A 21,827-nucleotide genomic window follows, 5' to 3' on the forward strand; every position below is an offset into this window, starting at 1 on the left:
AATATCTGATCCTATGGCTTCCATACAATGGCTTATTGGTAGGACAATTATTATTATTATTATTTTGCTATTTGAGGTATAGAATAAAATGTGGCTCTAATATCTAGAGCGCAGAACGTATTTTTGCTGCATAGCCAGAGGTAACTTTTAACATGTTGATGGTTAAGCTGTTGCTTGCACTTCAGTTAACACCTTTTCAGGAAGAAAATTAGCATTCTGTTGAGCAAAACAATGTTGATCTCCCTGGGATTATAGTAATTCATAAATCTGTGGTTGTATAACATGCACAAAGTGTCCCATGGGTTGTCTGTGTGTATGTACCCTCCCTTCCCCTAACCCAGTCATGATAGGGAAGTAAATTGAAGCTCCTGGTCGAAGAGATGGTAACTTGCTAAAGAATGGTGTTCTGTTTTAGTTGAATATGGTACTTCCTGTACAATCTGGGTGAGACGCTTCTTTTCTACACATCGTTATATATAGTTACTGAGATCCTAAAATATGGGCAAAGGTAGCTATCAGTTTTTGACAGTGGACTTTGATTTGAGATCTAGATAATATATTTGTCAAGTCATGTAAGAGTTTGTCCAAACACCGACTGTGCGCCATAGATTTTGGTTAAAGATTTTTATTAAAGCAACTTCATTATTTTAGACATTTTAAGTTGCTTTTAAACGCCCTTCATCAGGCATGATGAAGGGCATTTGTGCCCAAAAGCTTGCAATTAAAGAACTTTTTTGCAAAAATCTAGTTGGTCTAATAAAAGCTCTCACCTCTACTATGAGTCCTGATTGCTTTTTCCTCTAGACCAATATGGCTACAACCTGGATACCTGATTTCAGATTAAGTATTTTGGAAAAAAATGGGGGAGTTCTTCATAGCTTATCTGAGCATATTACAAGTAGGTGAAACTCTTATGTTGGTACATGACTGTAAGTGTGATGTACTGTATAAAAACACATGCACAGACTCCAGTCTGAAAAAAATCATGGAAAAGAAACTGGGGGGAGTGTACTAGGGGTGGAAACCTGAAATTTCAATGAGATGCTTATCTTGGACTGATTCAAGCTTATCTTGAAAAGATAATCTAAAAAAACAGAGAGAGAAGGAAAACCTGCAGTCTTGCTACAGAACATTATTTTAGTGAGCTATTTTTTAGGAGTGAGGGAATTTCCTGACAAAGGTAAATATTACCATCTGGATTTCCAGTGTATAGGGTGATTTTGCCCCCTCCTCCCCCCCATGTATGTAGATTTGCTCTTTTTCTTCAGTTATTATAGAACATGCATATATACAACAAAAGAAAGGCAATAAAATTGACGTAAAGAAAACACAGTGATACTGTGTACCGAAGAACCAATGTCAGGAGAATATATCAGTACACTAAATGCTAGACATGGGAAGAGGAATGCCCGTTGTGCAAATGTGAGCTAAAAATAAATCTGAGATCATTAATAGAAATGAAGAAAACTTAATGGCAAATGGTGAATATGAATAGAAAAGGACAGTCAGCATACTAGAGGCCTGATGTGTATTTGGCTTAAGAAGAAAAAAGCAACTTTTTGTTGAAAAGGGTCCAGTAGCTGAAACATTGAAGATAAGAGCTGTCCAATTACTTTAACAGCTCTTCAGCTTGCTTTTAGAAGCCTTAAACTGTTTTAATATTTGGTTTGTAGAATGGAAGATGGGTAAGACATGGGGAGTAAAATGAATCCACAAACTTAAAAAAAAATAGCTTGCAAATAAAGACCTTTTTTGCAAATATCTAGGCGGTCTAATAAAAGATATCACCTGTACCACGAGTTCTGATCCCCAAACTACGTATTTACCAAATGATTCGGCAGAAGATACGGCTCCAAGAAGAGATAATGGTGCTTTTGTCAATCTGCTTTTCATTTGGAGAAATGCTGTAAGGAAAACAACCATTTATAGTCAAGTTACGTGACTGGATCTTTAAGAAGACGTAGAACAAGGGCTGAAAAGAACCATTTGGTTAGCTGGCTGCAGTTTTGCAAAACTCAAGGATTCAGAGTTGCCTTCAACCATTAAATAAATGTGGGTGCTTTTTTTGAGCCCTTAGGGAAGTAGTTCTTAACCTTTTCAGGGTCAAGGCATCCCACTACCCCTTTTTATTTTTGGTGGGTTTTTTTTAATGCAGGGAAACCTCAGGCTGAGAACTGCTATTAGTGCTGCCTTGGCTTACCTGAGTGCTTCTCAGCTGGGTTCTGCTGCTGGGAAGGGCTGTGCAACTGCAATGAAACTGCCCTGTGTTGCAAAGCCAGCTTGGGAAAGGCTGTACCACATGCAGGCACTCCCCTGGTATTAGCGCTCCTGAAGGAGCATACAGCTGGCAGCAAAGCTGCCTCTAGCAGTGCAGCTCTTTCTGGTCCATCCCTGCTCCCCACCCTTACCCCATGCTTCTCCTGGAAACAGGAGCAGCGGGACAGTTTCGCCCACACCTGATCCTGTTTTGGTCCCTGTTCCTAGGATGACAGTCAAAACTGGGATATAGGCAGGAGCAAGAAATACACAGCTGTTTCCTGCTTTTCTTTTTTTTTTTTTCTTCCAGAGATTCAAATTCATCCACTTCCTCATTGTGGAAGGGCATGAGGCAGAGCTAGGTAAACCTACTGACAAACCCCACATTTCATGAATAGAAGTGAACTGGGGGAAGAGGCAGAAGAAGGTACTAAGCTGTTCTCCAGTCACTAAGCCAAACAGAGATGAAGTCACAGGTGGGGTTTCTTTTTTAAAGATCTCATCCCTGATGACTTCCTGAACAGCAGCCCCATTCTGAGTACCTGTTGCCTTAAGATGCACAGCACACACGACGAAGACTTGCCTGAGCATCCAGAATGGCATTATATACTTTCCTAAAGCTAGGATGAGGAGCACTAAGAATGGGAGGGTCAAGATGCAGGACCTGATTGAGAAGCTGAAAAATCACCACTTCATAAAGTGGTTGAGGAAGGGAGATGAGAACTGTGAATGGTAGCGGGGAGGGGAATGTGAAACACATTTCCCCCAGAGAAGGAGGGTTGACAAAGAGGTGATGAACATCCACACCCTCAAGGACCATAAATCATACCTGGTTCCTTCCCTGATCACAAGGTTGGGGTGCAGGAGAGCAGAAGACATCAGCTAAATAAAAGTCTGAGCAAAATCTTCGAGATTGGCTTTTCCAGCTATATAGGCGGCTGCTGTCATTTGGCAAATGCAGATCTCCCACCATTTGGCATGCTGTTACCTCCAGGCTAGACGGCGAGCAAGGCAGAATCCAGTTTGCTCTTAAACGAAGCAGGTGAATGACTGACTGACTGACTGACTGACTGAATGAATACATATAAATATACAGTACGTATTTATAAATATACATACATGTGCAATGTATATGCTGTGTTTACCCAAGTCTAAGGCAGCTCCATATCTTTAGGATGATTACCCCCCACTTCCCAGTTATAATTTTCCAGGCATAGGATCTAAATTATTGGGGGTCATCCTTTCAAATTTGTTCCCCCCCCCACCCCTCCTACCTGTTACGGGGAAAGCAATGGCAGAAGTGGGGAGGGCCCAGACCTTTTAAGTCGCTGTAAGTGCAGTACGTTTTATTTCACTGTGCTCTGCCAGGCATGTGATTGTTGGTTGCTTTATAGCAACTCACAACATCCATAAATAGGCACTACAGTAAATTAGTGATTTAATGAATGCTTTATGCAACATATAGTAAGCAAAAGGATTATGCTGCTATACAACATCATATACTGTAACAGTTGTCCATACCAAAAAAAAATCTTTCTTGCCCAGCAAACCTTTTTTGTTCAGACTACCTGTTCAAGTCACCTTCAAAACTTAAGGTCCTGTGTGGGGCTTTTTTGTATATGCTGTTAATATTTGGTCCATATTGGCTATAAATGTTATAATGCAGTGGATTTTGGAGATGTGCATGCAGTTTTCATAGTGGAGGAAGCAAAACAAAACCTAGACTTCAGATATGGTATCTTCTAACATCTGGGTTTCACAATATTTAACCACCTGCCAAGCACCCCAAGGCATCTGGTTAGCTAACATAATAACTTTCATCCACATTACATTTATTGTAATGTGGATAAAATGTACACAATGCAGTCAGTGCTTTTACGAAGATGATAAGGGAAGTGTGAGTTGGTAATTAAAACCGCTTACTCTCTTGAAATGTTGGATTCAGGTAGATACGTCAGGTTGAAATTATTCTTTTGCACTTTCTCTGAACCTTTATAAGAGATCTTTTGTGTACTTATCTTGCTGTGTAAGGCAAGGCTTATGGATGTATGCCAGAGAGCAGTGATGCAGTGGATTTCAGCTAGTGCTGCCTCAGATATGCAAAAAGACCTTTTTAAATTTTAAACCTTTTGATAGGGCTTTCTGACACCTAAGAAACCTGAAACTAAATCAATTTCTGCTAAGAAGGTTTGTGCACAGCTCATTGTAAATGGTTCCAGGAACCTGGAATAAAGAAGAGAGGGGCCTTCCTTTGTTCCTGCAAATAACTTACAGCTTAACATTAAGTTTTTTGTTATACTCTGGCTCTTTCAGCATAATTCTCTTTTCAGCCATGAAAGTCTAAATGGTACTTTTCACTGTACAGAATGTAAAGAAGCAGATTTCTTCCCCCCGCTTTTAACTTCCTGGTTATAAAACTTTCATTCTTGTTGTTTGCTCCTTTGCATGGACACTGCAAAATTGATAGGTTCCAGTTGAGGCAGATGCTTCTTTTGCTTTCGCACTTCCTGCTAGTGGCCTTAATTGAACCTTTTTTGCAAAAAACAAGCAAACCAAAAAAGATCACTCCTTGCTGGTGTGGCTTCAGAGTGATGGGCCACGCCAACAACAGTCACGGACAACAAATGAACCTCAGTATTTCCAACAGAACGTAGTGCTCATCCATCGCATGCTTTTGCATATTGTGACACATGGTGAGACTGGTTATGTACAAACCCCAGTAATATCTAACACATGAAACTCAACATCTGGTCTGCTGATTTGAGGCCTTAGGCGTTCATCAGGTAGTTTTCTACCATACCATGTTCTGCAAAGCAAAGAGCATCCATTTGAGAGATCCATTTCTAGTGGGCATGAAGCTATCAATATTGCATAAAGGTAACTTGTGAGAGAGCTCTTATGCTATTTTATTGCTAATTGTTTCAGCGTGAATGTTCAAATAACTTTGATTTTAACGGGGAGTGTGAAGTATCACTAGACTGGCAGCTTTTAAGCATAAACTTCAGAGGTTATAAAACAAGCTAAAGGAAGCTTTCTCCTTTTGTCGCTATTAGTGAAACCTGAACGTGATCTTGTGGGACTATTTCATCTTGCAGGGCCGCAGGGGATGATGTTTCTTTGAATAGTATAAAAGGCTGAGGGATATAATCTATGGATGCCTTCCCCCTAGGAAGCAGATTGAGACCAACTTCAGCCTTCTGAAGGTCATAATTGACCTTGGTGGGACTTAAGATGTTCTCTTATTGCTAATAATGAAAATAGCAAAAACTTGCTGAAAGAATTCCAAATTTTGTGACTTTTTTTTTTAGCTATATGCAAATGGAAGCTACATTGGATCTGAAACATGGGTCAACTAATAGTCAGAGTAGTCATGCTTGCTTGCTTGCACAAATCTTCCAGATATGAATTTGAAATGTCAGATTTGGAGGCTTATACATCAGCATTCATTGGCTGTTATAAAGTAAGGGTGCTCAACCTGACCCTCGGGCTAAATGTTGCCCGTGGAGCGCTCACATTTGGCCTGTGGGGTTCCCTATGGGTCAGGAAATTTGGCAGCAGGGAAGTGGCCATTAATACAGCCACCCTCTACCTGCTGGGCCTGGTTGAATAGCCCCCTCCCCCCAGGGAGCTGCATGGAGGCCAGCTGGTCCCCTTGCATGTGGCCAGATAGTGCCTGCCATGCCCACCCAGGGGGCTGGATTGGGACCACCGACTGGATCCAGCCTGCAGACGGACCAGGCACTGCTGATCCGGCTGCTGGGCAAGAAGGCTGAGCACCATTGTTCTAAAGCATTGCCTGATAATTGTGGGTTCATGAAACCAAGCGGTGTAATTGTTATTTAGATAATTCGGGAGGGGAGAGGAATGTATGGGTGAAAATGTTATGCCTGAAGGTTTTATAAATTTAGTTTAGTCGTACATTTACAACTCTGCTCACACTATTTTTCCAACAATTTCTACTAATCTTTGCAGCAGGTTGGATGCTGGTGACAGTCTAGCATCCTTCCTCTTGTCTAGCCCAGTCTCCCTCCCTGTGCTGGTTCAGCAGGTTGTCACATTAACAGTCTGGTTCAGGCTTTCCTATTATTGCAAATGTCCAGTTAACTCTTCTGTCGCATAGATTGCTTCCATACCTGTAAGTCTTGGCACTGTGTGTGAGAGAGAGCTTTATCTCTTGCACTGAATGACAGTGAGTCAGGATTCATTCCCAGAGGGCCCTTGTATGCCCTTGGCAGCAGGTGTTTTAATTCTGGTTTCACAGCGCTTGTTGGAATCATGCCCCTCTACAGAATCCCTGGAAGGGGAGTGGAGGGGAGGGTCTGCAAAGGGCTGGAAACACGTGGTTGGCAGTTGCTTTGCTGCCAGCTCAAGATTAAAAAAAAAAAGTATGAGTCAGGCCTCAAAATGATGGGATCTTATAAATTTGGGCTTCGTTTTAATTGCCTTCTGGTTTTAATATCTAAAGATCACCTATTTAAGCCTCTTGCTTTGCAGTCAAGAGGCCTGTTAAAGCTTCTAGGGCATCTGTGTGATTGCAAGAATGGTGGCTTTGAGAAAAATGCTAAGCATGAGACTCATGATAAAATTGCAGGAACTGGCAATGGTACAGAGCTAAACCAAGAACAGTCCATGGGAGAGTGCGCATGAGTTCTGAGCTAGCAGCAGGTAATTACTGAGCAACTGAATCTCTTCCAAAGTAGGCCATTGTGAAGTCGCAAGTGTAATGTGAATTAATGGACAAGAGATGCTTGTTAAAGCGTGGCTACCCCTTTTTATTGATGATTAAATATTGTGTCTTGACAGTGCCAGAAGAATCTGTGTTTGCTTTCATTTAAGCATTCTTGAGTTGCTAAATTGTTGGGAAAACAAAAAGAAAAGTATTAAATGCCTCTTTACAGACATGTGGTCTGGCTTGCTTGGTACTGAAGATTCATTTTTGTTGGCTTGCAGTAGGGAAAAGAACATCTTCCCTTGGCTTGAAGTTGGTATTTCAAGTTGGGTGGAGAGGGTCTTTCTGATTCCTGGTCAAGCTCTACCTGCAGGGTTGGTTTCTACTTCACCATAACAGCACCAGATACAGTCACACACTAGGTTCCTGCAGACCTAAGCAAATTTCAGGTTGCTGTAGAATATTGCAAAATGCAGAGGTGCAAGTAATTGCTAGGGTTGGTGATAACACTCTTTACTTGAATGACAAAGGAAGATGAGCAAGCATGGGACTTCCCATGACAATTTATCCAAAGCTGTTCCTTCCATCTGTATAGATCAGGAAGATAGTGTTGGCAGCACTTTCCTCTTCTGATTCTGGCATGAGTGACTGACGTGTTATTGATAGGGATAGGCAAGGAAGAACTAAATGTTCTTATTTATCTTAAAATGTGCTTATTCTCAAGGAGACTTCCATTCTAAATGCTTCTGGATGCAGCTTATGTAGTCAGAATTGGGGTCAGTCGGCACTTGATAGCTTCACAAACTATCAGGAAGGTTTAATTGGACAGGAGGTAACGATTTCTCTGAGTAGTCCACTGATGAGCACAGACATATGGTGGCTAGATACTGAAATGTTCAACAAATAGGAAGCCAGTTGCAAATTTGTAGGCTCCCTTGATTCTTTAACCTTCCTAATAGTCTTCTTTTTCAGGACTAGCCAGGGAATTTTTGGCTCGTCTTGCATAGCATTGGAACACAGTGCAATGTGGCACTTGATACACTTGCTTATTCACTCTATAAGCCTTTAACTTTATATAAAAGTCTGGAACTCGGGAAGAGTTTATCAGAGGGGCTGCCTTGCCCTGCCTTCTGCCTAATTTCAGACTAACACGGCTATCTCTCTCTTTCTATCTATGGAAGGCATTTGAAGTAGGCTGTCATAGGGGATGGAAGGCACTGTTGGAGGACTGCATGAAATGAAAGAAGCTACCTTGAACTGTCTGTTCCTAACATCTATTTTCCCCCCATCTTCCTGTACTGAAGGTGTGATGTGGTTTGGGGTTTTTTTTCTACAGCCTTAAATGGGACATACCGCTAACGTGTCTGCTTCCTCATTCTATCATACCATTTCAAATTCCAAGCTAATAGTTGCAATGCCTCTTAGGCTGGCTTGAAGTTGAACAAATTGCAGCTAGCTAATAGCAGGTCTCACTTTTTAGGAAATAGATTTAGGTGTTACTAATGGATCTTTTTTGTACCATACCTATATGTATTAACATCTGTTAAATCAGTACTAAAATCTAGTCTTGTGACATTAGCTCCTCTAGGCAAATTGACAATCTCTTGGCTTTGTTGGGTGATTAGTAGGAGTGTAAACGCTCCACCGAAGCAAGAGGCTACACTGCACATAAATTCCTCTTCCCAGAGGGAATAAACTTTGCTGGGTCTGTCACTTAAGGTGCTCCTGTTGTTGATGGGTGGCATAATACAGAATACTGTGTCAGGTTTGTTTAGGTAAGAAACAGCTTCAAAACATTGGTGTGCAAGAAGGGGATGGGGGCATAAAGGGGGTAGGTCTTTATGGTCTATCCCATGTTTTAGTTAGAGATGCACCGATATATCCATGCCATATTGGATCAGCACGGATAAAAGGAAAATTAACATTATTGGCTATCAGCCTTTTTTGGTCTGTGTAGTGGATAATCTTACCAATTAAATATAATGTACCTTCTGGCTGGGCCCCTGGGCACTGCGAGCGTGTGCACAGTTGCAGCACGCACATGGCCAGAAATGTGGTTGGGCAGTGTGGAGAGCAGCGCCTTGCAGGTAAGTCAGGGGGAGGGGGGGGAAGGGTCATGGGGGGTAGATTGAGGTCCCCACAGTGAGGGAGGGAGTAGGGCAGGGGCTGGTGGTGCTGCCCAACCAGGGTGGTGAATGGGACCCTGAGGTGCTTGTTCAGGGGCTCCCCGTCACTGTGATCACCCCCAGGGGGGCATGTGCCCCCCCCAGATTTGTGCACGAGGCAGAGGCAGGCTATTTGCTGTGGGCTTGGGGCTCTCCACCCTGCCGCCTTTGTCCTGGGAACTGTGTGCTGGCTGCGTGTCCCCTGCCCATCTGACAGCAGTGGGAGCGGCGAGTTGTTATGCCTCTCGCAGCTAGGTGGGCAAGGGACATGCGGAGCAAACAGCAGAGTGGAGAGCCCTGAGCCCATGGCGGGCAACCCACCTCTGCCCTTGTCCTGCTCAGCTTTGCTCCTAAAAGTGTTTCCCTCACTTAAAAATGGTGGTGGTGGAGCTTGAACTACAGCTCATTTGATGAGCTTTAGTTCAAGTGGCCCCATCACCATTTTTAAGCTCCAGGATTCTGATTCCCTGGACGAGCCATCTGTGGCTCTGCCCTGGCCCCAGGGTCCTGTTCACCACCCTGGCTGGGCAGCATCCCCCATCTCTGCCCCACTCCCTCCCTCACTGTGGGGGCTTTGATCTGCCCCCATGTACCTTCCCCTTCACAGACTTAACCTGCAGGGAGCTGCTCTCTATGCTGCCTGGCTCTGTTCCTGTAAATCGGCTGTCGGATTGGTTATAGTCTGATATGCCTGGTGAATAATCGACTGTCAGTATTGGCCGAGAAAATCTTTACTGATGCAGCCCTAGTCTTGATATAATGTTGCCACTAGTATGTTCTGAATTAGTTCTCTGTTTGGGGAAGTGTCTTAACTTCACTTATTTTACTGATTAATAATTAGTATTGTGAAAGTTTTCCCGTAGTTTTTAAAACTTTCGTTGTTTTACCTTTTTTTTTTCTCTTCTGTCTCATTCCTCTTTAAGCATAGAAACATCTTCAGAAATGTTACTTATAATTGAAATTGTAATAAGCCATTATTTGGGGGCTGTGACAGGCATGAAGACCAGCTTTGGAAGGGATCATATGAGAGGAGGAAAGTTCTTTTAGTTTGTTTGTTTGACACTGTAGCAACAGCATCAAAATCCTGCACAACAGGAAGGGAGGGAGGAAGTTGGCACATCCCTGCATGTGACCGCAGTCTGCTCTGCTGACTTACCGTGCAGGCAGACCTGCTGTTTCATCCTCAAGCACACTTGAGAACAAAATTACGTGAAGCAGCGAGGCCAGAACTTCACAGTTTCTTTTACTTAACGTTGACAGCGAAGCTCATATTCAAACCAGCCCTGATAGGAGCTTGAGAGCTGGGCTGTAGAATTCATTTGCCATTAAGATGCTGCTGTATTGGTTAGCAATTTGCCTTATTCCCAGTGGGCTCCGTTTATTGCTGTCTGTGGTTCTTGGAGCAGTAGTCTGCTCTGATTCCCTTGCCTAAGTCAGACTTTTGATCTCAAGTCATCAAAACTTTGTGCTGTAGCAGGGTTTTTGGCTCACTAGTTTGGGTCCATTAGATAATAGATGCTGCAGCGCGAGGTGTCATCACCTTTTAAGCTATTGCTTGTTAACGGGCACAGCGATTCAGTACATTACCCCTTTCCCATCCATGCAAACTCCAATGGCTAGATTTGGAGAGGGGAGCAAACAGACTTTTAATTAGCCTAGTCTGATAGCTCACAGCTGCCTCATTTTGAATCTTCCTTTATGAGCCCTTGGGACTCACTGGGGAGAATGCATGACTTTAGTTTTTTTCTAATGGACAATTAGTGAGAGGGCCAACTCGTATGTTCAGGAAACTGTAGATACTCACCAAGCATGTTAGATTATTGGCAATCATTTTTTTTTTTTATATATTAGTGTGGATAGAATTGCATTTGGTGTTCACTTGTAATGAACTTTTTGTCCAGCCAAGCATAATTTTCCAAAAACCAACGTTTTAAGCAAACCTGTTTGCAAAAGTGACTTCCTACTACTGCTTCCTACTTCTAATTTTGAAATCGGGCATAAGGCAAGGTAGATTTGCACCTTGTAGACTAACCAAATGAGATGTACAGCATAAGCTTTCATAAGTACAGGGCTTACTTCATCAGATGCTGCTTACAAAAGCTTATGCTATATGTCTCATTTAATTAGTCTATAAGGTGCACCTCTACCCTGCTTCCTTCCTACTGTCAGTCAAACACTGCAGTGGAGGTGTACTCAGCACTGTGGCTAGCAGTGTAAGATCTGTGTATGAAACAGAAAGCGCTCTCCTTGGAAACGATCTTCATGTTTTTTCCTTCCCACTAACGGAGCGGTTTTGACTGGTGGCATCTCTAGACACTACTGCCCGTTACAGTATTTTTGTGCTGTCTTCTCCTCGGCAAACTGAGGGCATATAAAAAGCACTTACTGCTTTGGCTCTACAGTTGCAATTATACTCTGAGAAAGAGCAGAAGATGGGCTGAATGTGAAGCTGTAGAGGTCTTCTCAAAGAGCTCTGGTTACTAATGAGTTGAAACTCCTGTTTCCTACTTAGCCTGCATTTAATTCCACCGGGGAGGGATAATTGATTTGTGTTTTGTTAGTAAACCTCTGGAATTTTTCAGAAGCTTTAAAGGTCTCTTATCTTTCCATTTAGTGGCTGAAAAATGTAGGTGTGCCTTCCTCAATTCAGTTGTTAGGTGAACTTTTGCTTCATCTGCCCAGACTCTTCCCTGGGTCTTTAGAAGTTGCTGTTGTCTAAGAATCAAGCTGTTAGTGAAGAAGCTGCAGCTGTTGTAGGCTGTGATATTGCAGCGATCTCTGTGTGGGCCAGTACCTGTACTTGGATGGCTCCCCTCTGCCTTCATTAGAAGTCATTGGAGGTGCAGAGATTTTGTGGCCTGAAGCTCACTGGAGTTGGGTTCTTGGTAGGCTGACTTAAAGTAGCGCGCTGTTGTTTCATTTCTTCTAGGAATGACTTTGCTGCAGACCGTGAGGCTGGGGCTCTGCATCAGCATCATTTAGATCAACTTGCAGGCTGTGGCGACTAAAGCCCAGCTGCTAGAATGATGTTTCAGGGCTGTTGGTAGCGAGACATTACCTTTCCTTCAGAACATGCCTGAAAGTGGCATTAGCTATATGCCAAATGGATAATTCCTCTTACACAGTGGGAAACCTCAAGATACCTGATTTGCGAGTTTTTTGTTGCTTGCTTTGAGGTGCAAAATTTAAGTCTAGATCTGAGCTTCTCTTACTGTTTTTGCAGAAAGAGGATCTCAATTTTTTTTTTTTTATTTTAACCTTGATATATTACCACAATACTGGTAGCAGACAAACTTTGTGCTTTGAATGGCATCAGGTTTTTATCTGTACGTTGCTGTCATGATACTATTCCCCATGGTGATAACTAAGAGGCCCTCAGAGTTTGTTGCTGCTGCTGACTACATAATTGGATTATCATGTACAGGAGGAGCGTGCAGCTGCTGCCATACATGTAGTTCGTGTTTCTGCTTGCAAGGAATTGCAGTGGCCCAGCAAAGGTTTTGCAGGCAAAGAAACTATTGGTTTATGTAGAAATAATGATTTCCCCTTTTCAACTATTACAGCTGTTCTTGAACAAGGAGGAACTGCATCTCTTGTCAACCAAGGACTCAGGATTTGGCTTTGCCAAATTCAAATGATAACCTGAATTTCAGAAAAATACAGGAACTTCACAAAGTTGTCTTTGCCTTTACCTTCCTCAAATGGAGTGGTGATGCTTACTTCCTTTTAAAAAAAGTGTGTGAGGTCTGCTGATGGAAAATGTTATGTCAGGACTTGGTCTTCACATTTTTAGCCCGTTGCAATTAGATACTTGATTGTAGAATGGCTGCTAGTTACTGGTGGAGCACTTGGAAACTGTGCACTGAAGTTATATAAGCGATTGGATCGTGTCTACTTTGCTATAATTTGGGAGAAAGAAGAGATGTTTGTTTTGAGGGAGAGGGTTTGGTCAACCGGCATCACATCAACTGCATAAAGACATGCTGTAATATTTGAATGATAAAATTTCCAGCTGCTACTAGATCTAGCTGTGCTTGAGACAGCAGTTGTTGGAGCAATGGGTATAAAGAGGCAAGATGGTAATCAGAATCTTTGCTTTGAAGGTTTGATGCATTGCAAACTGACAGCCATGTGTCACGGGGAGATGTCCCCATGTTTTATAGTGCAGTCTGTCTGTGGTTCCAGATCTACTGCATGCATAAATGTGAATCCAACTTTTAAAGCTTGGAACAAAGCTCCAAGAATTGCATTTTTCTTGTCTAACCTGCATGTGGCTGCTTATGCTGGGTGGGCAGAGTGGGTTTAAGGTTATCAGGAGCTGGAGCTAAAGTCCCACGTGTTGGGACAAGAGCCGCCCAATTGCAGCTTCCCTCCTCTCCCCCCACCCCCTGGCTAGGAGTGTGGTATGCGGCATGTGTCCCCATGGCCACTGCCACTTCCCCATGCTACCTGCTACCTGGAGCGGCACAGCAGGGGCAAGAGGTGGAGAAGCTGCTGGAGGCAGGGGAGCTGAGCAGTACTTGGGTGTCTGCTGTGGGAGCAGGTCTGGGAAGCTGTGCGTGCTGGCTGGGGCTAGGGCTGGGATGGTGCCATTGGTGAGCATGGTGCTGGTGGGAGTGGTTGGGGCCTGGCCCCATGGTGAGTGTCATGGGGGGGTGGAAGGGAGTGGACCGCACCTGCACCATACTGCCTGGGCGAGCTCTACTACACGAACCCAGCTGCCTCCTGGGACCTAGCATGCAGGCAAGCCCCCTCTCCCCCCACCCCACACACAATATACAAGAGTAGGACTTTATTTTGAGCTATTCTGCTGTCACTTCTGTATACACTACTCAGAAAAAAATAGGTATAACAATTATTTTTTGGCGTAAAATTAAAATATGCTACAGTAGATGTTTGGTTTTTAGTACACACTTTGTTTTTGGCTATAATTGTTTAAAATGCTATCTTCTGAAAGGTTTTGTGTGTGAAGCCCTCAACAAGTCACCAGAAATCCCTTCGTGGTTGTCTGGCCCAAATAATTGCCCACCCCTGGCCTGTATGGACTGTGTTGCAGGGTCTGTCTCCATGGATCCTGGGGTTGTTGAGACAGTACAGTGACGTAAGAGGAATTAAATCACTTCTCTTAAAGTGCAATTAAAGGATTTTAGTCAAGTAAACTAGACAGGGTAGGCCTGCTGTGCTGTTGGCTATAAAAAATAGCTTTGGCCATGTAATCTAGAGGGATAGCTAGGCTTAGGCAGGACATCGAGTCAGATAAACTTGCCTCTGTAGTGGTTATCTTAATTGAGTAACCTAAGTAGATGCAATTTTTACATACTTTTATTTAAGGGGGCATCTTTTGAGAACCACACTTATCCCTAATTTGCCTTTAACTCCGATTACAGCTAACTTCTAAAATGAATATATAACTGAGAGCTTGGAGGAAAGCATTACCCTTCTGGTTTTTCAGTTCATGCATTTGATAGTACTTTACACAGTTGTGTTTTTCTGTGAACTTGCAGAGTGGGGTGGATACTGTTGGGCAGGTCCCCCCGCCTTTTCCTTTTTATATCCGTGGGGTTTTGCACAGCAGGAGGAAAGAGAGACTAAATAGGACAACGACTGCAAAACCACAAGAATGAACAGAAGGACTGAAGGGAGATGTTTGACAAATTAGACTTTATGGTGAATGTATCCATTGTAATACAAGTTTATCAATGCTCACACAATTCTGCTGTATATTTGCTTTTTTCAAGGCATGCTTGTTAAGACTGCAGAAATTCCTCCTTCTTCCCACCCAGCTCCCTGGACTACAGTGTTTTTGTTTGTTCCCAAACTAAATTCTTCTGCCTCTGTCTGCTTGAACCCACCTAGGAATATTTCAGCCCTGAAGGTCAGTTTAATAAGGAAGTGTCTTGGTGGTCTAAGTTGGAGGTGACCTGACCTCCTACTTAGGCATGGACCGTTGGCGTGTTTGGGGTTTTTTAGGGTTTCTCTTCTCTGCAAGTGAAAACCTGGCTGCAGGAGGTTGGATCTCTGAAATTCCAGAAATGGATCAAGAGTTCTTGTGAAATGAAGTTTTTTGAAGCTGCATCCTAAAAAGCAACTGCAGTATTTCTTCAGAGCAGTTCCCAATATAACTGCAAGCGAGAAAAATGCTTTGCATTCTTTTCCAGAAACTTTTCAAGGCCCCAGTCTGTTTTGAAATAGCACTTAGTATTATCTGGCAAATCTAAAATTAGTAAGTACGGAGTTATGCTAAACTTTCCTTGGCTCTTGAATTTAGGAGTTTGTTACATGACTACCCAGAGTTCCTAGCTGCATACGATCCTGGATGCATGTTTTGCAGACACTTATCTGACTTATATCAAAAGATAAATTACATTAATTGTGAGATCACTTGATACAGCTTATATTCACCCAGGGGATGCCGTAGAATATTGGGTGAAACAGGACCTAATATTCATTGAAAGCGTAGTTGTATTTTCAGAGGAAGGATCTGTTACCTTGTACATAAAAGTCAAAATTGCTATTCAGTGGTTAAGGCCCTGGCCTCTTTTTGGCATAAATGCTGCACAAAGAGCGGTGTATTTGTTTTGTTGTTGTGTTTATTTTTAAGCACTCTGCCCTGAGCAAATATAGACCATGCTTAAACTATTACAGAAGGCTTCTTGGAGGAATGAAGCAGACAAATTTCCCTCTATCCACCTTGTTGTTGGAGGAAAACTCTCAACATCAGCTTCACTTTTCTCCTGGTCATTGTGGGTCTTCATTTGCACTTTTTGTCGAACCTAGAAAGCTGCTGTCAAAATGATTTATTTTAAAAAAAACAGGAAAAAGCTGAAGTTCATTGCTGATCCATTTAGTGTTTCACAGTTTATCTCTCCGTTTGAAGATTTTTCTGTTTTTATATCTGCGTGTTTCCTGCTGTTTTGCCTGCTATCAGTCTAATGCCAATTTTCCTGCCATTTCACGGTTCCGCACCCTAGACGTAAACCTTTGATGTGGAACTTTTGTCAAATATCCTGTGAAATCTAAGCTTGCATAACGGTGGCTGCTGCGACTGGGGGTTTGGTGTCCTCTGAGGATCCCATCACATTAAGGAAGGATTACCCCTTCCTGAAATCATTGTCTGCTCTTAATCAAGATGTGCTTTACAAGATATGAAAATACGGCCTCTCGCCTTTCTTTCGCTGCCTGGATCATAAATTGAAAATGTATTATAGAAATCTGTGTAAAATCTAGTTCATGAAAGCAACAGCATATGGTATCACTATGAATAACAGAGAGTGCAGAAAGGAGTATCTGATTTTTTTCCAACAAATCAGTATGAACGTGGCAGCATTGTAGTGGCGTGTGCAGTGTTTATCTTATCCAGGTGTATATTATTGTAATGTAGTATTGGAATTTAACAAATCGTGTACCTCCCATATGCCTTCGAGGCTAACCCTCTAAAACAAGGATGTACAAAGCCTCCCTCTGGGCAAAAAGGTTGGACTGCTTTTTAAGTAGTCCCTTAAAGAACACTTAATTTTGGTATACAACACAACACAACACACACCTTTGCCTCCACTGAAATGACAATATTATACAAGAGCTGACAATAAGTTAGCACCATTTTAGCTTGCTAAGAAGAGGTAGCTCATTCCTAACAGCTATTAAGAATAAGTGACCCTGGATCTAGCATCTGGCCAATAGATTATATATGATTCAGGGTTCAGGGGAACTGAGTTGCAGCACCTAAAATGAGCACACATGGTCTCAAGTCAGAAATGAGCCTGCTGTTCAAAAAACATAGCTCTGAGTTTTTCTAGTTATCTGCCAGAAGCAGCAAAGTGCCCTTGGTGTTGAAATGGTACAGGGTTGCATAAATGCATCTGCAGTGGTGTTGGATTAGAACAGAGATCTGCACTGCATTTGCAGAAATTATGCTGGTGATTTAAAGATCAAATAGGATATGATTATTCAGATGACTCCCATTAGGATCAGTCAGTATGAGTGGATGCAACAGATCTGCTGGATCTTTCATGTAATCTTTCTCCATGTAGTCTCCCAGTGTCTCTAGATCTTCTGGTTCAGGAAAATGTTCTTTTTCCCTCTCTCTCTAACATTTGGGTTGTTTCTGATATTTATTTTGGCAGGGGTACATTTTATTTTCCTTTGCACACTAAAGTGTTATCTTCAGGAACAGAAATTTTATATTGAGCCAAAGTTGACTTGCCTCTATGCTCCATTTCATTTTTCTTTCTGTTTTAGACTGTATTATCCCTGAAGTCTCTTTACCCCTCAGAGTCCATGAGTTGTGGTACCGCTCTCTGTTACACTGGGAAGGGCACTTGCTTTTGCATTTAACATCTGGAGGCTTCAACTGTTCAAGTCTCTCGAGGTTCCTCAAAGGGACGATTATAGTGTTTTCAACAATCAGGAGCCTAGTCCTGATGGAAAATGTTTGCCTAGTGCTGACAAAGTTGTTAAATATTTGGGGGGAGTTTGTTCTCTTCCCCTTCTTTGTAACACTGCTGTTCTTAATGTTCAGTCTGAGAAGGAGAGCTCATTGCAGACTGTGGCAGTGATTGTCCCATCATTTCATTCAGTAAAGCTAAAGTCATTCTGTGCCCTTATCCAGAGCTAGGAATAGTCTTTTACTTAAGGTAGACCTCTAAAATGCAGGTCGTTCTTTTTTTTAAAACTATTTTTGGCAAGTACTTTATGCAGCGTATGAACCTACTTTCACAGCTTTGATTCTTAGTAAATCCTTATTAGGACATGTTAGATGTTTAGGTACCTTCTGGTCATCATTAGAAAGGGAATGTCATTTCTGCTTGCTGTCTCTGTGATTGTACATTTGAGACATGTTGAGCTTCAGGCTGCTACACTACTCTTTAGATTAGGATATCGGCCTCTGAAAGTCTTGAAGCTCACTTTCCGCTTGCGGGGATTGGCAGGGCTTCTGTAAGAGCAGTGGTTATTCAGCATGTCTGAATCCAACAACTTTAAATTGAAGCCTATATTTTAGGGACACAAGTTTTGATCGGCATTCATTTGAATAACCTGGAAACTATTTTTACACCATAATTTGAACAGCCAGTTTAGGTACAGGATGCAACTATTTAGATTTTTTCAATTGATGAATCCTATAAAAAAGAGTAATGGGTGTATTTGGTTCTGGTTCAGCTCATGATTTAAGGATAGGGATAAAGCTACAATGCATTTTAATAATCATACAGGCAAAAACAATTTTCAATATTGTCAAGACATGTAAAATACAAAGAAACCATCCATAACTTAATAATAGCCAAAAGTTCATAGGGAATTCTTTAAAATCAGGGCCTATATCTATTTATATTGTGAAGTACTTTCAGACTGAGATCTGGAATAGAATAAAATTTGCAGTGCAGCACAAGCTTCTGTCTCCATATATATATATATATATATATATATATATATATAATATATTTTTTTTTTTTTTTTTTTTTTTTTTAATTTTAAGCCCTGCAGGAAGTTTTGGTACCAGAGATTGGCCATTTCTCTGTAAAGCTTCTGCTTGTATCAAATGGTCACTTTTTAGGTCAGGGTTCCTACTTCGTTTTGGGCTCCAGCAGTTATCTACGGTTTTGATGAGGAAGCAATATTATGAATTGGTATGAGACTTAACATTTATGAAAGCTGCTTTTAATCTTTATGTGCAAGAGGGCTCGGAGAGAAGGTAAGAGGGTGAAGTCAGTGGTTGCAGCTGAAAATATCTGTGCTGATAAATGTTTTTCCTGAATGTTTTCTTAAAGGTTTGAGTTCTGTAAAAGGTTGTTTGGCTGTTTGGAATTTGGTCAAATTGACTGGTATTGCTACATGCTACACTAATTTATTGTGTTTCTGAGAATTTGGCTTTAAATGGATAAACAAAACATCAGCCTAATGCCAACATCACAGACAGATTTTCTTGGTCTTCTGCCCCTGGCTTCAAAATGTTCGCATAATTTACACTTGGATTCAACTACTTGCACATTGTTTTTGTGTAATGGCTTTTCTTTATAATACAGACAATGAGATCAAATGGGGTTGTTATTTTTTTGTTTTTTCAAAAAGGAGGAGACTTTTGTTTTTAAGTTTCCTTTCTTTAGGAAAAAGCTGATTGGACAGGATGTAAAGGTTTGTGCGCAAGGTGTATGGGCTTAGCTGGAGCATGAGTAGAATAGAAATGGGAATTGCACATATGTACAGTAGTGCACATAATTGAGCTAAGTACAGACAGTCTAGAAACCCCTAGGCTGAATCAATTTAACCATTGCAGGTTAGTTTAAGCTGTGTAGATTGAACCATTAAGCAAGTGAACAGACATTCGCTTTTGATTCTGGAAATGCAGCCACATGCCTGCAATGACCCAGGCCAGAAACCAAGGGGACACTTGACCTGTTTGTGCTGAAGTATTCCACGCTGGGCTTCTGTATCATGTTATACAGGTCTTCAGTACGGGACTTCCCAATCTTTGAGTGCTTGGTTTTGTTACTTAATGTTTAATCTCTTGGACCTCACGATATATCTCCACCTTCTTGTGTACTATACAAAAATACCAAGTTACCACAGTTTTGTGCTGGATATAAAATAGGCACTTTGTACAAGATTCTCTTGCCACCTGTTCCAGTGTCTACATCTTAGAGAAAATCTTATGAAAGAAAATTTTTGCTTAACAATCTTGTTGCTCTGGTTAAAGGGAGTGATACGTTCCTAAGTCCTTTAGAGCATGTGATACCAGTGTCTTCAGCGTGGCATCAAGACTGCAGAACACACTTGGGGGGATGTAGAGCAGTTCAGAAAAAGACCTTAGGCAAGCAAGGAGGGAATGAATTCTGTCAAGTCCAAAAATGCCATCCTAAAAACAGCTGCTTAACCTCCATAATACCTTGCTTTCTTTTTAACCTTCATTTTTCAGATGTGTGAATCTCTGTTCTTGGACTTCTCTGGAAGCATCGCAGTTGTGATAGTGCTGAGCAGCTCAGTATCTGGCTTACACTTGAAGCTGATAGAAAATCAGAAGTTGGGTAGTTCTTGGCCAGACACGTCAGAAAGGCTCAATCCATGCAATATTTTCATGGCATGCCTAACCATGCATCTGCAGGATCAGACTGTGCACAAAATAAACAGCACTCACCACTTCCTTAAGCAAGGGATAGGTGATTGGTAAGGAGAGGGTAAGGAAGTGGTGGTGGTGGTGGTGGTGGTGGTCCCGGCCCCGTCTTATATAACAGCTAGTGATAAATGCCCAGGAAGCATGAGACCTGACTGAATGCTTTGCTCTGCTTTGAGGGAATTCAAGGCCACTTCTCCCATTGCCCAGGCTTGTGCCCTAACTGCCAGGTCACTGTCTCTTCTGGGGTAGGAGCAATCTCCATCCCTCCAGTGTGCAGAGGAGAATTCAAGACCCATTAGAGTGGAGTGAGGCAGGGAAAACACGACTCTAGTGACCAGGCTGGTGACCTGAAATGGGGGTCAGAGGTGGGGAGACAGGTCCCAGTCTCTGCTTCGGCAGCTGTCTCTGCAAAACCAAACAGCTGTTAGAGTGCATTGCCACTGCTTTTTGAAACAACCTAGTGACCCTGCTCTTATATTGAAATTAGAACTGCCTGCCTTCAGGAGAGGATGCCAGGCACTAAGTACAAAGTAGATGGAGGTGACCTCTGCAGCTCCAAATCAGGCACCTAAACCGTCTCTGCTCACTGGAGTTGATGAAACACCCAGCCTCCAGCATGTCCTGTCGGTTTGCTCTAAGTACAGGTACTCCTCACTTAACGTCATCCCGATTAATGTTATTTCGTTATTACGTTGCTGATCTATTGGAGAACATATTCGTTTAAAGTCGCGCAGTGTTTGGTTATAACTTTGTTTGGCCACCGCCTGCTAGTCGGTAACTACTGTGATGTAATTGGATTTGCTTAGCGTCATTTTGCTCAGTTGCATTTTTCAAGAATGTAACTACTACGTTAAGTGAGGAGTAGCTATAGCTTTCTATGCGGTGTGTTAAATAAGGAGTCACCCAACTCTTCCTGTAGGCCTGATCAAGGACGTCTGGGCACCTAACACAGTTTTGGGTTCCACTTTTAGGGCCCAGGAACTTTCAAAGCATTGAAGTACTAAGTGTCCCCCTCATCTAGCTTTTAGATTTACTTACATGCTTCATATACCTTTTCCCCAAAAATCAACCTTCCAAAACTGGGGGTGTGTGCCATAAGGGGGAAAACTGATTTTTTTTCTTTGTTGCAATAGAAACGGGGAGGAATATCAGAGCAGGCGTTTGCTTGCTTTCAGCTGACATAATGGCTCCTGCTACTTTCTGTCTCTGCAAGCAGAAGGGGCAGAGTCCCGTTAACTCTCTCACATCTGTAGTATGTTTGAAGGATCTTGGGGCAAGTGAGCTGCTGCATATAGTTTGTAGCAGCATTTTGATGAGGCTTGTGATGTGGAAACAACACTTTATTATTTATAGGAACATCTGTAAAGAACCATTTACAGTAAAAAAACAAGTCTTGCTGTTGCCCTTGCAAGGATGTGGGACAGCTTGTTGCTGCCCTGCCACACCAGGAAGGTCCTGCTGCCTCACCTGGACTGGACACAGAATAAGTTTTCCTAGAAATACTATTTGGCACAGTCAGCCGTGACTCTGGAAATTTTCCCCCCTTAATCACCTTCTGACTTCTAAAAACCAGGGGCATGTTTTATTTTCGGGGGAAGGGGTGGTACGTGGCGAAATAAGGTAGCGGCTA

At 42.3% G+C, this 21,827-nt stretch overlaps 1 protein-coding gene across 1 annotated transcript in view; it reads left to right on the forward strand.

Moving 5' to 3' along the window:
• The window catches only part of PELI2 (pellino E3 ubiquitin protein ligase family member 2), a 123,691-nt gene that overhangs the window by 42,048 nt on the left and 59,816 nt on the right, over positions 1-21,827 (forward strand). The window lies entirely within an intron of this gene.

The sequence above is a fragment of the Alligator mississippiensis genome, chromosome 2 (genome assembly GCF_030867095.1).
Source record: "Alligator mississippiensis isolate rAllMis1 chromosome 2, rAllMis1, whole genome shotgun sequence".
NCBI classification, from domain to species: Eukaryota; Metazoa; Chordata; order Crocodylia; family Alligatoridae; genus Alligator; species Alligator mississippiensis.